This window comes from Hylobates moloch, unplaced genomic scaffold (assembly GCF_009828535.3).
Source record: "Hylobates moloch isolate HMO894 unplaced genomic scaffold, HMol_V3 SCAFFOLD_3, whole genome shotgun sequence".
Classification (NCBI taxonomy): domain Eukaryota; kingdom Metazoa; phylum Chordata; class Mammalia; order Primates; family Hylobatidae; genus Hylobates; species Hylobates moloch.
Genome location: NW_026652278.1, coordinates 39858004 through 39871670, shown reverse-complemented (window position 1 = coordinate 39871670; position 13667 = coordinate 39858004).

The following is a 13667-nucleotide window of genomic DNA, read 5'->3' as shown; positions in this document are numbered from 1 at the left end:
TGCAGATTAAATACTGTATAAGCCTCACAAGTATCCCAGGAGGTGGTTACTCTTAATATCTCTATTTTACTAATGAAGTTAGCAACTTGTCCATGAACATACAGTTAGCAAGTCTGACCCGGGAGCCTGCATCTGGCAACTCCATTCTGCTAAGCTGGTATGAGTTGGAAAAGTGGTGCATTATTGTATAGGAGCTGTAATCACTGATCAGGATAGGTGGAAGATGCTTACGCCCCATCACATCTTTCTCTGTGAGAGCTGAGGATGTCTGTGGACCTCTAGAAGAACAGGTGGAACAGAAACCCAGGTGAGGCAGTGGGGCCCACCAAGAAGTTACAGGTGGAAGACAGCAGTGAAGTCAGCGGACCACCCCAGCAGCATTGGTGTGCTCCAACATAGAAGACGACAGGAGTCATAGTGTGTGACATGCATGCATTCTTACTGAGGAACATTGAGGGACTTTGGCCTCCGGAAAATTATCTATGTTCCAATAAGACTTGCTGTTGTTAAAATGTGGTCAGTGTTTTTACATCAGTGGAGGGAACACTGTGTGAAAAATAGCTCTTCAAATTTCTGTGTGGCTTTTGCATCAATAAAAGTCAGATATCCTTGAGTGATAAAATGAAGCAATTCTACCACATCATCCCTGTCAGCAAATTTATATTAAGTGATGTGTGCCTTTACTTTTTTAAAGTATATATATATATATAAAATATATATTTTTTTTCCCAAAAGAAAACAGAATCAAGCTCACAAGAGGTTTATTGTATTCTAGCCATGTGACTTTGGCCAAATTTCCTCCACTAGCTTAAGTTATTCTCAACTAGAAGTGCTCCACCGAGTAAATGCATACTCCCATTTCCTGTTTTCAAATCCTGTCCACTCTCAATGAGTGTATCAGAATTATCAGGATTTTTCTAAATGCAAGCACAGATTCTGATCCCTGAGGAGTCATGGCAGCCAGGATTTTTTTTTTTTTTTGGTTGTAAGTTACTGAAGCCTAATTAAACTAGTTGAAACATAAAAGAGCATCTAGCTTCAGAAATATCTGGACCAGATGCTCAGATGATATTTTCATAAATCTGTCACTCCCTGACTCTTGGCCCTATTTTCGTCTATGTTGACTTTTTCCTAAGTCAGTCCCTCCTTTCATGGTGGAAAAATGCCTACCAACAGCTCCAACATTAGTCTTGCTGGTGTAGCCTTGCCCAGCAGAAAGGCTGGGAACTCCTCTTCTCCAGTAGTTCTAACAAAAGCTCAGGGCTGGTGCTCATCGGCCCAGTGCCCATCCTGATGCAATTGTTGTGGCTAAGGGTAGAATGCTTATTGGCCCATGTTGGGCATGTTCCCATCCCTGGAACCCATGGATGAGAACCACGTAGAGTGAGAGTGAGGTAAGAGTGATTCTCTAAAGTAATATTGGAGTGTTATTAAAAGGAAGGAATGAATACCAGACAGGCAAAACAACAAATGCTATCAGTAGGAGGTGTGGTCTCTTTTGAGAACCTCTGCTTAGAGAGCCAGTTACTAAAGGAGGGCCACACCCTCAGATGTGTCTAGAATCCCTTCACTAAAAGGTTTCAAAGATCCTTTCCAGCTCTTATTTTTCAAAAGTTGGCAAAATATAATCTCCCATCTTGGTCTATTATTTATAATGATTTACTGTTACCTTTTCTATATGCAGTTTTAAAGTATGTTCCCTCAAATATTGTTTTAAAATATTTAAACTGGTATCCTTTGTTTCAGAATGATGTTTTCCTAAGTGAAGTCAAGCTGCCAATTCTAATTTAGTGGCCACCCATCTCTGGGAGAGGAGAGACCAAGTGTTCTTGGATCTCTTTCCATTCTGTACTTGAATGTGCTTGCATCTCAAATCAATCTGTATCTGTCAAGGGCAGCACTAGCTCCCCTCTCTCTATACTTTAATCACCCTGAGGTTGGCCTTGCAGATTAAAATCTTAGAGGCTCCTTAGTGGTCCAAGACTCTTCCTAATTTAGCTTTCCTGCAAGTATCTAGTCAGTGGCTAAAATTATCATAGGCCAATCTCAGCAGAGAATAGAACATAAAACGCTGACTTCTGTTCATAATGGTTCCCCAATCTGGGTGCCCCACTCCAAAATCACCTAGAAAGTTAACTAAATATACAGATTCCTGTAGTTCTACCTCAAACCCATCAAACCTGAATTTTCAAAGAACGAGACCCAGGAATTTTTATTTTTAAATGTTCCTTGAGTGATTCTGATGTTGATAGCCCACGACCAGCCCACTAACTGGGATTTGGGAGCCTCTGATACAAACAACCACATTGGACTAACCAGTATCATGTTAGTAGTTCCAAGCCTGTGGTTAGAAAAAGTTGTCCAAAAGCTCTAGAACATACTAGTTTTAAGCATTCCCCATGGCAAGACACTTAAGTTTCTTGGTGCCTCAATTTTCTAGAAGATATTGGAACTGGACAAGGTCATCCCAAAGGTCTCTTTCAGTTCTGAAAATTCTGTAACTATCTGTTATAAAGGAGGAAAAAAACAGCTTGAAAGTTTGGAGACCTTGACCCAATACCACCTTCTTTATAGTAGATGAGTTCTTTATTTCATAATTCTAAGATAGTTCTAAGATAATAATTAGCATTTAGATAATCCTTCAGAATAATCTGTTGAGATGTGCAGTATGAACAAGCTGAGGAAGATCTGATTTCCTTTTGACTTGGGTTTGCTGGGTTGGGTATCTGCAAGCAGCATTTGGTATGTTGGTGTTTAATGGATATGACATTTCACTGCACCAAATGGGAAAGAAGTATTTTTAGCACAGAATTCATCAAGGTTTAGTAAAGAGGGACTAGTACTCTGAATGGAGTGTGAATAAGCACAGATACTATTTTAAAAGACCAAATATAAAGACCTCTTTCCCACTACTATCACAAAATAGTCATATATGCACTTATTTTCACCCAAATCTTGAAGAACTTACTCTTTTCCACATCTCCTAAAACACAGTATTCCATCTAGTACAATAACTCAGCTGCCTTACACACATTCCTCTTGTCTTTAGATGGCCTGAGTACCTATGTTTAATAGGCTAAAAATGTTGTTAATGATTGAAAGCAATAAAAATAGTTACAATTTATTAAGCATTTACAACGTGCAGAACATGTACTATTTTACATGCATTTAGTCATTTAATCCTTACTACAATCCTATTATTAGCCTTATTTTCCAGAGAAAGAACTGAAGTTCAGAGAGAGAAGCCTACCCAAAGTCATGTAGCTAGTAGATTAGTAGACAGAAGAGCTTTGTCTCTCTCAAATTAGAGCCTTAGTGGTTTTGGGGGGATTTTTGTTTGTTTGTTTGTTTGTTTGACAGAGTCTCACTCTGTCACCCAGGCTGGAGTGCAGTGGCATGATTATAGCTCACTGCAACCTCCTCCTTCTGAGCTCAAGCGATCCTCCTTCCTCAGCCTCCCAAGCAGCTGAAACTACAGATGCACACTACCATGCCTGGCTAATGTTTTTTATTTTTTGTAGAGACGGGGTCTTGCTATGTCGCCGGGGCTGGTCTCAAACTCCTGGGCTCAATTGGTCCTCCTAATCCTCCTGCCTCAGCCTCCCAAAGTACTAGGATTACAAGCATGAGTCACCACGCCTGACTAAGTATAGTAATTGACTGCTATACTCACATGGATTATATCAATCAGGGTAGGCAGGGTTATTTGGTAACCCTTTTCTAGGTTTATTTGTAACTCTCAAATCTTAGTGCCTTAAAATAATAAATACTTACTTCTTATTCATGAAACTAAGAACTATGTGCAAGTCACAATAATAATCGCACATTCATGTAGGCATTGGTAGACTAGTCAGTATATGGAACGTTGGTAATTCGCTTTAGAAGAAGGAAAAAGAGGAATGACAAAAAGGCATGATTGGCTCCCAAAGCATCTCCCTGGAATTTGACACATCATTTCTGTTCACGTTTTGCTAGCTAATGCCAGTCATATAGCCATGCCTAAACCAATGGGACCGTGAAATGTAATCCCACTATGTGTCTGAAAGGAGATAGAAATAAACAAAGATTTGCCAACAGCCCTAATGAAAACCACACTGATATAATATAATATGAAGGTTATAGGTAGGGGCTGTGTTTTCTTCATGCCTGTATCTCTGTCTTTTAGCAAAGTGACTGGTATATGTAGGAGCTCAACACATATGTTGCATACATGCATGAATGTATGAATAAATGAAAGAAAATATTAATGACAAGGAAATATGGCAATATCCTTTGATACACAACCAGAAGAGGCCTTTGCCTAGTTCTGCTTTAAACTGTAGCCCCAAGAGTACTCTGTCATAAGGGTGAAGTTTGATAGATATTTAGGAAGTTTGTATATGAGGGGCTCAGGAGTTGTAATGGACAAGTTAGAAGGTAGAGCTCAAAGTTGCATTTGCATGATACATTTGCAAGATTAAGAAATTACGGACCGGGCATGGTGGCTCACGCCTGTAATTCCAGCACTTCCGAAGGTCAAGGCAGGAGGATCACTTGAGTCCAGGAATTTGAGGCCATCCTGGGCAAAATGGTGAGATTTCATCTCTACAAAAGTTTTAAAAATTAGCTAAGTATGGTGGTGAGCACCTGTGGACCCAGCTACTTGGGAGGCTGAGGCCAGAGGATCACGTGAGCCTAGGAGGTCAAGTCTACAGTGAGCTGTGTTCATGCCACTGCACTCCAGCCTGGGTGACACAGCAAGACCCGGTCTCAAAAAAAAAAAAAAAAGAAAAGAAAAAGAAAAAAAGAAATGATCAATTATCTACATCAAAAAAAAGGGCATAGCATAGAAATAAATGCGTTTTTCATGTGCAGTGGTGATTCAATATTAGAAACAGCTGCCTCTGGGTCCCCTTTATTCAAGTTCAATTATTATTATTATTAATTTTATTTATTTATTTTTTTGAGATGGAGTCTCGCTCTGTCGCCCAGGCTGGAGTGCAGTTGCGCGATCTCGGCTCACTGCAAGCCCCGACTCCCGGGTTCACGCCATTCTCCTGCCTCAGCCTCCTGAGTAGCTGGGACTACAGGCGCCCTTTACCACGCCTGGCTAATTTTTTTGTATTTTTAGTAGAGACGGGGTTTCACCGTGTTAGCCAGGATGGTCTTGATCTCCTGACCTCGTGATCCACCTGCTTCGGTCTACCAAAGTGCTGGGATTATAGGCGTGAGCCACTGCGCCCAGCCTTAAGTTCAATTATTAATTAAAAACAACCAAACTAACGAAGGGACTTTTTATATCTGCAGTCACTCGGCTGTGGTGTTCATTCTTCCCTTCCCAATTTGCCCCCTCTTTTAAGTATTTGGATTAAAAATGCTAATTATAGGGGAATAAATAAATCTTTATGATTTAAATGATTTAACAGAGTGAAAAAACTGCCGCCTAAGGATTGGCAGAGGGAACATATCAAAAGTAAACCATACCTTGCAACTGTAAAACTCCTAGGAGAAAACACAGGGAAAAACTTAATGATGTTCGTCTGGGCCATGGTTTCATGGATATGATACCAAAAGCACAAGCAACAAAAGCAAAAACAGGCAAGTGGGACTACATCAAACTGAAAGAGCTTTTGCACAGCAAAGGAAACAATTAACAGAGTAAAAAGGCAACCTACAGAATAGGAAAAAATATGCAAACCATATATCAGATAAGAGGTTAATATCAAAAATATGAATTCCTACAATTTAATAGCAATAAAACTAATAACCTGATTTTAAAATGGGCTAAAGACTTGAATAAACATTTCTCCAAAGAAGACATACAAATGGCCAGTAGATATATGAAAAGATGCTCAATATCACTATCAGGCACATGCAAATCAAAACCAGCAAGGGCTATCATCTCCGCTTATTAGAATGAACATTATCAAAAAAAAAACAAAAGACAAAAAGTTTTGGTGAAGATGTGGAGAAATTGGAACCCTTGTACACTGTGAAATGCAAAATGGCGCAGCTGCTATGGATAACAGTATGGAGGTTCCTCAAAAAAGTACAGATAGAACTACCATATGAACCAGCGATCTCACTTCTGGGACTGTCCAAAAAACTTGAAATCAGGATCTTGAAGAGGTATTAGCACTCCAGTGTTCATGCAGCACTATTCACAATAGCCAATGTGTGGAAACAACCCAAATGTCCATTGACAGAATGGTTAAAAGAAATGTGGTATATGCATACAACAGAATGTTATTCAGCCTTAAAAAGAAAGAAATCAACTTTTTATTGAAATTCCTTTATTTGATTTTTAAAAATTATTTTCATATAATAGTTGCATAACTTTCTTAAAGGTAAGTTTCCCCACAATGAAGATTAAAAGGGACTAAGTTGGCTGGGCATGGTGGCTCACGTCTGTAATCCCAGCACTTTGGGAGGCTGAGGCAGGCGGATCACCTGAGGTCAGGAGTTCGAGACCAGCCTGGCCAATATGGTGAAACCCTGTCTCTACTAAAAATAGAAAAATTAGCTGGGCGTGGTGGTGGGCACCTGTAATCCCAGCTACTTGGGAGGCTGAGGCAGGAGAATCGCTTGAACCCAGGAGGCAGAGGCTGCAGTGAGCTGAGATTGCACCATTGCATTCCAGCCTGGGTGACAAAAGTGAAACTCTATCTCAAAAACAAAACAAAACAAAACAAAAACAAAAACAAACAAACAGAAAAAGGGGGCCAGGCGCGGTGGCTCAAGCCTGTAATCCCAGCACTTTCGGAGGCTGAGGTGGGCAGATCACGAGGACAGGAGCTCAAGACCATCCTGGCTAACATGGTGAAACCCCGTCTCTACTAAAAATACAAAAAAATTAGCCAGGCGTGGTAAAGGGCGCCTGTAGTCCCAGCTACTCAGGAGGCTGAGGCAGGAGAATGGCGTGAATCTGGGAGGCAGAGCTTGCAGTGAGCCGAGATCACACCACTGGACTCCAGCCTGGGCGACAGAGCGAGGCTCCGTCTCAAAAAAAAAAAAAAAAAAAAAAAAGGACTAATTTCCCTCCCCATCCCACCTCAGCCATCTCTTGGATTTATCACTGTTTGATGAGGGTTTCACTGTTTCACCCTCCTAAACTGAGGCCAATATGCCCTGCAGACATCAGTAATATCAGCCAGATGTTCATGTTTATAATATTTACACTCATGCAGGGCAAAGTGCAGACCATTGTATAACACACCCATCTGCTAAAAGCCTCCTCCACAGCAAAGAAAAAAAGGCTGCCTAGTAAATGGATCCTCCTAGAAGTACATTCCAGACACCACACTACCAACCTGCATTAGTGTGCTCAGAAGGGCCAGAGAGAAGCCTGTCTAAGACTTTGAGGAGATATTCGTGGTAAAATAAAAGTTGGCATATATTACTGATTCCCAATAACCTGGCACATCAGGGTATCTAAACCCAGTCTCCTTTTTCTTCCAAATACCTGATTTTGCCCCCATCAGCATATTTCCAAATCTTCTCCCCTTTATTTCTAGTTTAAAGGATCAAACTGATGCTGATATTTGAGATTTCTGCAATTCGCGCCACTTACAGGATGCAGTAGCAGATTAATCATAATAATAATTATTATTATGCTATAGAAGGGGCTTTGTGTTTTGAGGCTTCCAAATAGAAACTACCACACTCTGTAGGGGCAAGATCCAGGGATATCACTCTCTGACAACAAATCAAATGAGAGTCAGGACAGAGTTGATGAGCTCAGACATTTTCTGACCATATTTCAGGGCCGTTCCCAGAAACAACTCATGATCCCTATGCTAGATAGACCGCTAGAATCATTCACTTGGGAATGTTAGATAAACTCTTCATGGGAGCTGCAACGTGGCTTCATCCAATGCTTCTTAATAATAGGAGTATTTGGTACCTGTTAAGGAATGCTGAGGAAGGAGAGTTGGAGGGCAAGAACTGCAGCCTTTTGCCAGAGGCGGACATGACCCAGTAGTTAACAACCAGACCAAGTCCGCTGTGGCCAACAGAAGGCAGCAGAACCCCCTTGCCATGCACACGGCCACAGTGCCCATGTGACAGCCACTATGAGCATCCGCGCTCCAGGACACTGGGACCACAAAAGGGTGGATCCCAGAAAAGGTATAACTAATGTGAGCAAGGAGGTTTGGGGAAAGAAATTTTCTTCCTAGACAGTGGCCAGAAAGACTGTTCAGGAGATTCCAAGAACAGAGTCAAGGGGTTCCCAAGGTTCTGATAATTTGTTTTGCTGAATAAGGTTTGCCAAGGTCCTGCCTCAGTCAGATAATAAGGAAGGCAGTAAAGGACAGAGGAAAAGAATGAAACTGAAGAAAGTATTTAAATAGCATCTTGCTTTGGTATTCTAAATAGACTTTCCTTAGCAAGAAGAGAGTACTCATATCTATGTCTCCCTCGTGAAGCTTCTGTTCTTCCCTGAAATCGATCCACTGGCCCACCTTGGAAGATTGGATTAGTTCCCCAAAGCCTGGTCATCCCAAGAGGAAAATCAGAATAACAGTCATGGAATTCAGCTTTGGATCATGCAAATTCAGATACTGTAACATAGATTCCTAATGACTCAGCCAAGATATAAACAATTAATTCAATTCAGCATGAACAACTACCCATCCTTTTAGCATGTCAGCAGATTTGCCCATGCATCACCTATATCAACAATGCCCATCACCTCCATAACAAAGGGGGTGTGGTAACAAACACTTTGCTTTCATCTTCCCACAAACCTCTGCCCTCGATCCTCCTAGCAGGAAGGTCAATGATCTGGCTCAGGTGACGGTGAGCACGGCAGGCATTGTACACACAATGAGAGAGCTGGCTTCATACCCACACAGACTACCTTGCTTTCCTCCTTGGTTAAGGGCAGGCAGACTGAGTGTAGTTGAATTTTACTGCCCTTGAACACAGCACAGCCTCATGTGCAGCAGCTTAGCAAGTACCAAATACCACTCAAGGTTGCCACTAGATGAGATGACTATCCTAACAGGTCTGGACTTACAGGAAACTTACATTTTGAGACCAAAAATATAAGTTTAACCAGGCAAAAGTGCTGCTGTCAATGTGTTCCCAGCTTTCCGGTTGCCCTACAACTTAAAGAAGGTTCCAGCTTTTTCTAGTCAATTTCTTCCTCTCCCACAGCCTTCCCAGCATAGCCCTCTTTTGGGGACTCCCATGAAGCAGAATTGGGAGAAGAGGAGAATAACACAAAGTAACTCACAGGTTAGGCCGTAGGAGGGTGTCAGAATTCGTATTCTGAAAGAGACCAGAAGGAGCTGTGTATAGGGAGTGGAAGGGTGAGGACATGGGGATTTTAAGAAGAGTTCCTGTGAGTTACAGCCCTTTTATGACATTTTAAAAAAATGTTGCTGGACTGCGTTAATTTGATGCAAGTCTTCTTTGAGAATGGACCCTATGAATCATCATTTCAATAGAATTATAGAAGAGACTAACATAATTCTGCTTCCTCCTTTGAATGAGCATTTGCATAATTTGAGTAGGTTATCCTGTGTCTCATGAGAAGCAAAGAAAATTATTTAACTCACAGAATCTCAAATTAGCAGAAACCAAACAAACCAACATCCAAATATTTATCAAAACACTGTTGTTTCTGATCTTTGCTTCCATGTTATTTCACCATAAGCTTTCTGGAATCACCTTTGCTGCTTGGACACTGTTGGAGACACTTCCTCTCCACCTCTCTGGGAAAGTCTTTGCCTATAGCCTCTCATTATGGGGCCCTGGGCTTTGGACACATCTCCCTGTGGCCTGGACTGCTTGGTTAACATTTTCTGGGTCGCTGTCTCCCCCATGTGACAGAGCTGGTGTTCTTTCTTCAGTTCATTTTTCTGTCCTAAAGGGACCCTTTTGGCTCCAGAATTAGAGGTATGTAAAGAAGCAAACTGTTGCTCAGTGTTACAGTCACAAGGCCAAGAGGTGTTTAGTTAACTTTTATAAGTGGATTTAGTTTTAGGCCAGAGTAAGAGGCAGAGTCGGGAACAGCTTTTCCTCATAAAGAAGGAAAACAAAAGAAGAGGCAACAATGATTGGAGAAAGTCTCCTGGTAACAGAAAGAATTTTGGTATCTGAGCTGCTGGATGCATGCGCTTTCTTTCTCTCTCTGATTTTTCCCCCCATTGAAGTAGGATAAGGGCAGAGGTAGCTGAGAGGAGGTGGAATTCACTGGGGAAATTACCTCAGAAGCTGGCTATGGAAGAGGGCATCACAGAAACAGGTCCCCCTGTAACCATAGTGACGGCTGAAGAAGGAAGGGCACAGTGGAGAGAAGGGAGCAAGGATAGGGACACGGGAAAAGCTGGGAGTGAAGGGGACCCCCAGGTCAAAGGGGTGAGTGACAGAAGCTGTGACTAGTTGAGGCTAAATTCAGGTTTTTAAAGGAAGATGAATTAATTTCTAACTGCAATTATTTAGGGGGACAAGATGCATGTGATGTTATGGGTTCTTTTTACCTTTAAATGGAGTATATATATTTTTTAAGTTTAGCTATTTTTACTAAAGCAAGATTAGGAGAGAGCAGTGGAAAGTTGTGGCTAGAATTGGAAATGGGTGTCAGGAGAGTCCGAGAGGAAGGTAGACTCAGAGCTCCCTAGAATCTCATACACTGTCCTCGTCTTGGGTGGATGCAGCGCCCGGCTGCCTCCTGGTGGCGGCTGGTTCCAATTAGCAGGGAGTAATTAGGAGGAGGTTTCACTCGCTGACGCTGAAATGGCAAAACCCAAGCCACAGGCATAGACGGACGGCCGGATTTAGCACATAAAAATACAGGGTGCTCTGTTAAATTTGAATGTCAGACAAACATGAACAATATTTTAGTATGTGCTTGCTCCATGACAACCTTAATAAGGCAGTACATACTGATTCAACTTCTTCCTCTTGGTGTCTCGCCCCTGCATTTTTAAAAAAGAAAGGAGATGACATTCAACCAAGGTGGACAGTAAATAAATAAATAAATAAGTAAATAAATGAAAGGGAAGGAAGGAGAAAAGAAGAGAGGCAGGTAGGGAGAGAAGGAGGAAGGATCTGAGCCCCAAATTATCATTTCCTCTAATTCTCCATTCACAAAACTCCATTCCTTCTTGCCCCCTCACCACTCCCCTCTTTTCACCATCATAGGGACACTTTGTAACTCTTCCCTACAATATGTCTTCAAAACATTAAATCAGAACCAAGCGACACACAATGAAAGCAAACCTCACCTCTCTGGTTCCAAAAATCCCCGGGGTCTCTTCCTGGGCACTAAAGATATATTCTGACCCCCTCCTCCCGCCTAACCCATGAGCCTCCACCTCGGCAGCACGACTTGCTGCTGCTAGATCTGTACCTGCCAGCTCACCTCACCTCTGAACCCCCTGCTTGCATTTTCTTCAGGTTCTTGTCTTTGATGCACAGTTCTTAAAATATCTCCTAATTAAGTACTCGGAAACAGGTGCCAATAAATCTAGTTACAGTAACATTTCAAAGAGGTGTTTTACAAAATAAATCAATGTTTATGGTTCAGTACGTAGTGTATGGTAATGGTGTTCTTTAATGGATTTTCCTCACACAGCCCACCTCAGCTCCAGCTGGATGCTCCCAGCCCCCAGCCCCTAGCCCCAGTTCCCAGCCCTAACTGAACACTACTACAGAAAAGTCCAGAAACAAGACAGCAGTTCACTTATCGTCTTGAAACTTCAATCAGATCATGCCGTTCTGCTTAAAACTCTCCATTGCTCTCCTACAACATTTAGAATAAGATAAAGAATGTCCACAATGGCCTCTAAGGTCTGTGGGGTTTTCCTGTAGCCACAGCATCCCACCCTATTCCCTGCTCACTGCTATCTAGCCCCATGAAAACCCTTTCTGTTCATGGAAGATGCGAGACATTTTCCTGCCTCAGACCCTTGTACTTGTTTTCCCTTCTGCCTGGAATGCTTCCCCATGCCCAGCTCTTTGGAATGGAGAGGTCATTCTAGTGCTTCAGGACCCAGTTCTAAGGTGTTAAGAACATTCTATATCCTGGAATTTGTGCACCGTATTGTATGGATGTCACATCTCGGTAAAAGGTGAAATGTAATGTATTACTAATTCACTACTAGATCACCCTTTTGATTTCCTTCCTGACAATGATCACAATCCACAATGATCATATTAACTTGTTTACTTGTTTACTGTCCGTCTTCCACTTAGATCAGGAGGTGGCAAACTATGCCACCATCCAAGTCTAGCCACCATTTATTTTTATAAACAAAGTTTCATTGGTGCCTAGCCACACCCAACCATTTACTATTGTCTATGGCTGCTTTTACTAAGCTACAATGGCAGAACTGAGTAATTGTAACACAGATTGTATAGCTTCACGAAACCTAAGATGCTTACTATCTAGCCCTTTCCAAAAAAACCAAAAAAAAAAAACCAAAAAAACAGCTTGAAACCCCTGCCATGGACTGTAAGTTTCATGAAGGCAAGAACTGTGTCAGTCTTCTCCACCTGTATTTCAGGATCCAAAACAGTGCCTGGCACAAACTCAGCAACCCCTCAATAAGTGTTGGCTCCTGTCCGGCCCCTACCACTGGCTCCCCTGGCGCAGTCTCCTAGCTTGCCCTTTCCTCATCTGATCCTGGCGCCTGGCCATTTGCCTGCAGAGTGTAGGTTCTTGCCATCTGCCAGTCCCTTGTAGTCCTGCCTCCTTGCTCGATGTCACCAGACTGGTGCTTCTTGTGCCCTGATGCTGAAAACCCATCTAATCACAACCAATAATCTTCTAACACAAAAGCTTCCTTTGCTGTTTGTGTGTTTTAGAAGCAATCGTTTTGTAGTATGCCAATCCATTCTCTATAATCATGAAAGATGCCTGTCTTAAAATGTCCTTCTATCATTCAGCTTTTTGTTAATATATTTATTTAGGTATCTTCCTATTATAAAAGCGATTCATATACATAACGTAAAATTTTGAAAATAAAGAAAAACTAAGAGACAACTGTTTTTAGCATTGATGTGGTTTCTTTTTATTAGTCTTTCTATGCTATTTTTTAACACATACTTGTATGAAACAACAAAAAATGGCTACAATTTTCTCCCTTGTATTATAATAAGCATTTTTATATCATATATTCTTTGCAAAGTATTATTTTAGTAGCTGCATAATATTACATTGAATGGAAATATTAATATTTATTGTTGGGAAATGTTTATAATATATTCAGATCTTTACAATAGAAAGTAATACAGCCATGAATATCTTTGTGCATGAAGATTTTTCCCCCATTTTTTGGATTACTTCCTCTAGGAAGATTTCCAGAAACAGAATTACTGGATCAAGAACCATTGTTTTGAGTTCAGATAAATATTGGCATTCTCACTTTTTAAAAGGCCTGAAAACTTCTTAATAAAGATATCAGAGCAAATGCATTCATAATCCTCTTTCCGGTGCTCCAAATCCATAGGAATGAGAGGTTAGATATTAAATACATATTTCTATGCTTCTCTAAAAATGCAAGAGGAAAATTTCACTGGCTCAAAAAAGGAGGAAAACTTAAACAATAAGCAAAGTATAAAACCACAGGGACAAACAGTGAGACTGGAACTAGGCAATCAAGACTGGAGTCCAGAGGAAGGACTGAATGTAGCCCTTGGTAGTGGGGAGCTACCCAAGAACACTGGATGACAGAACT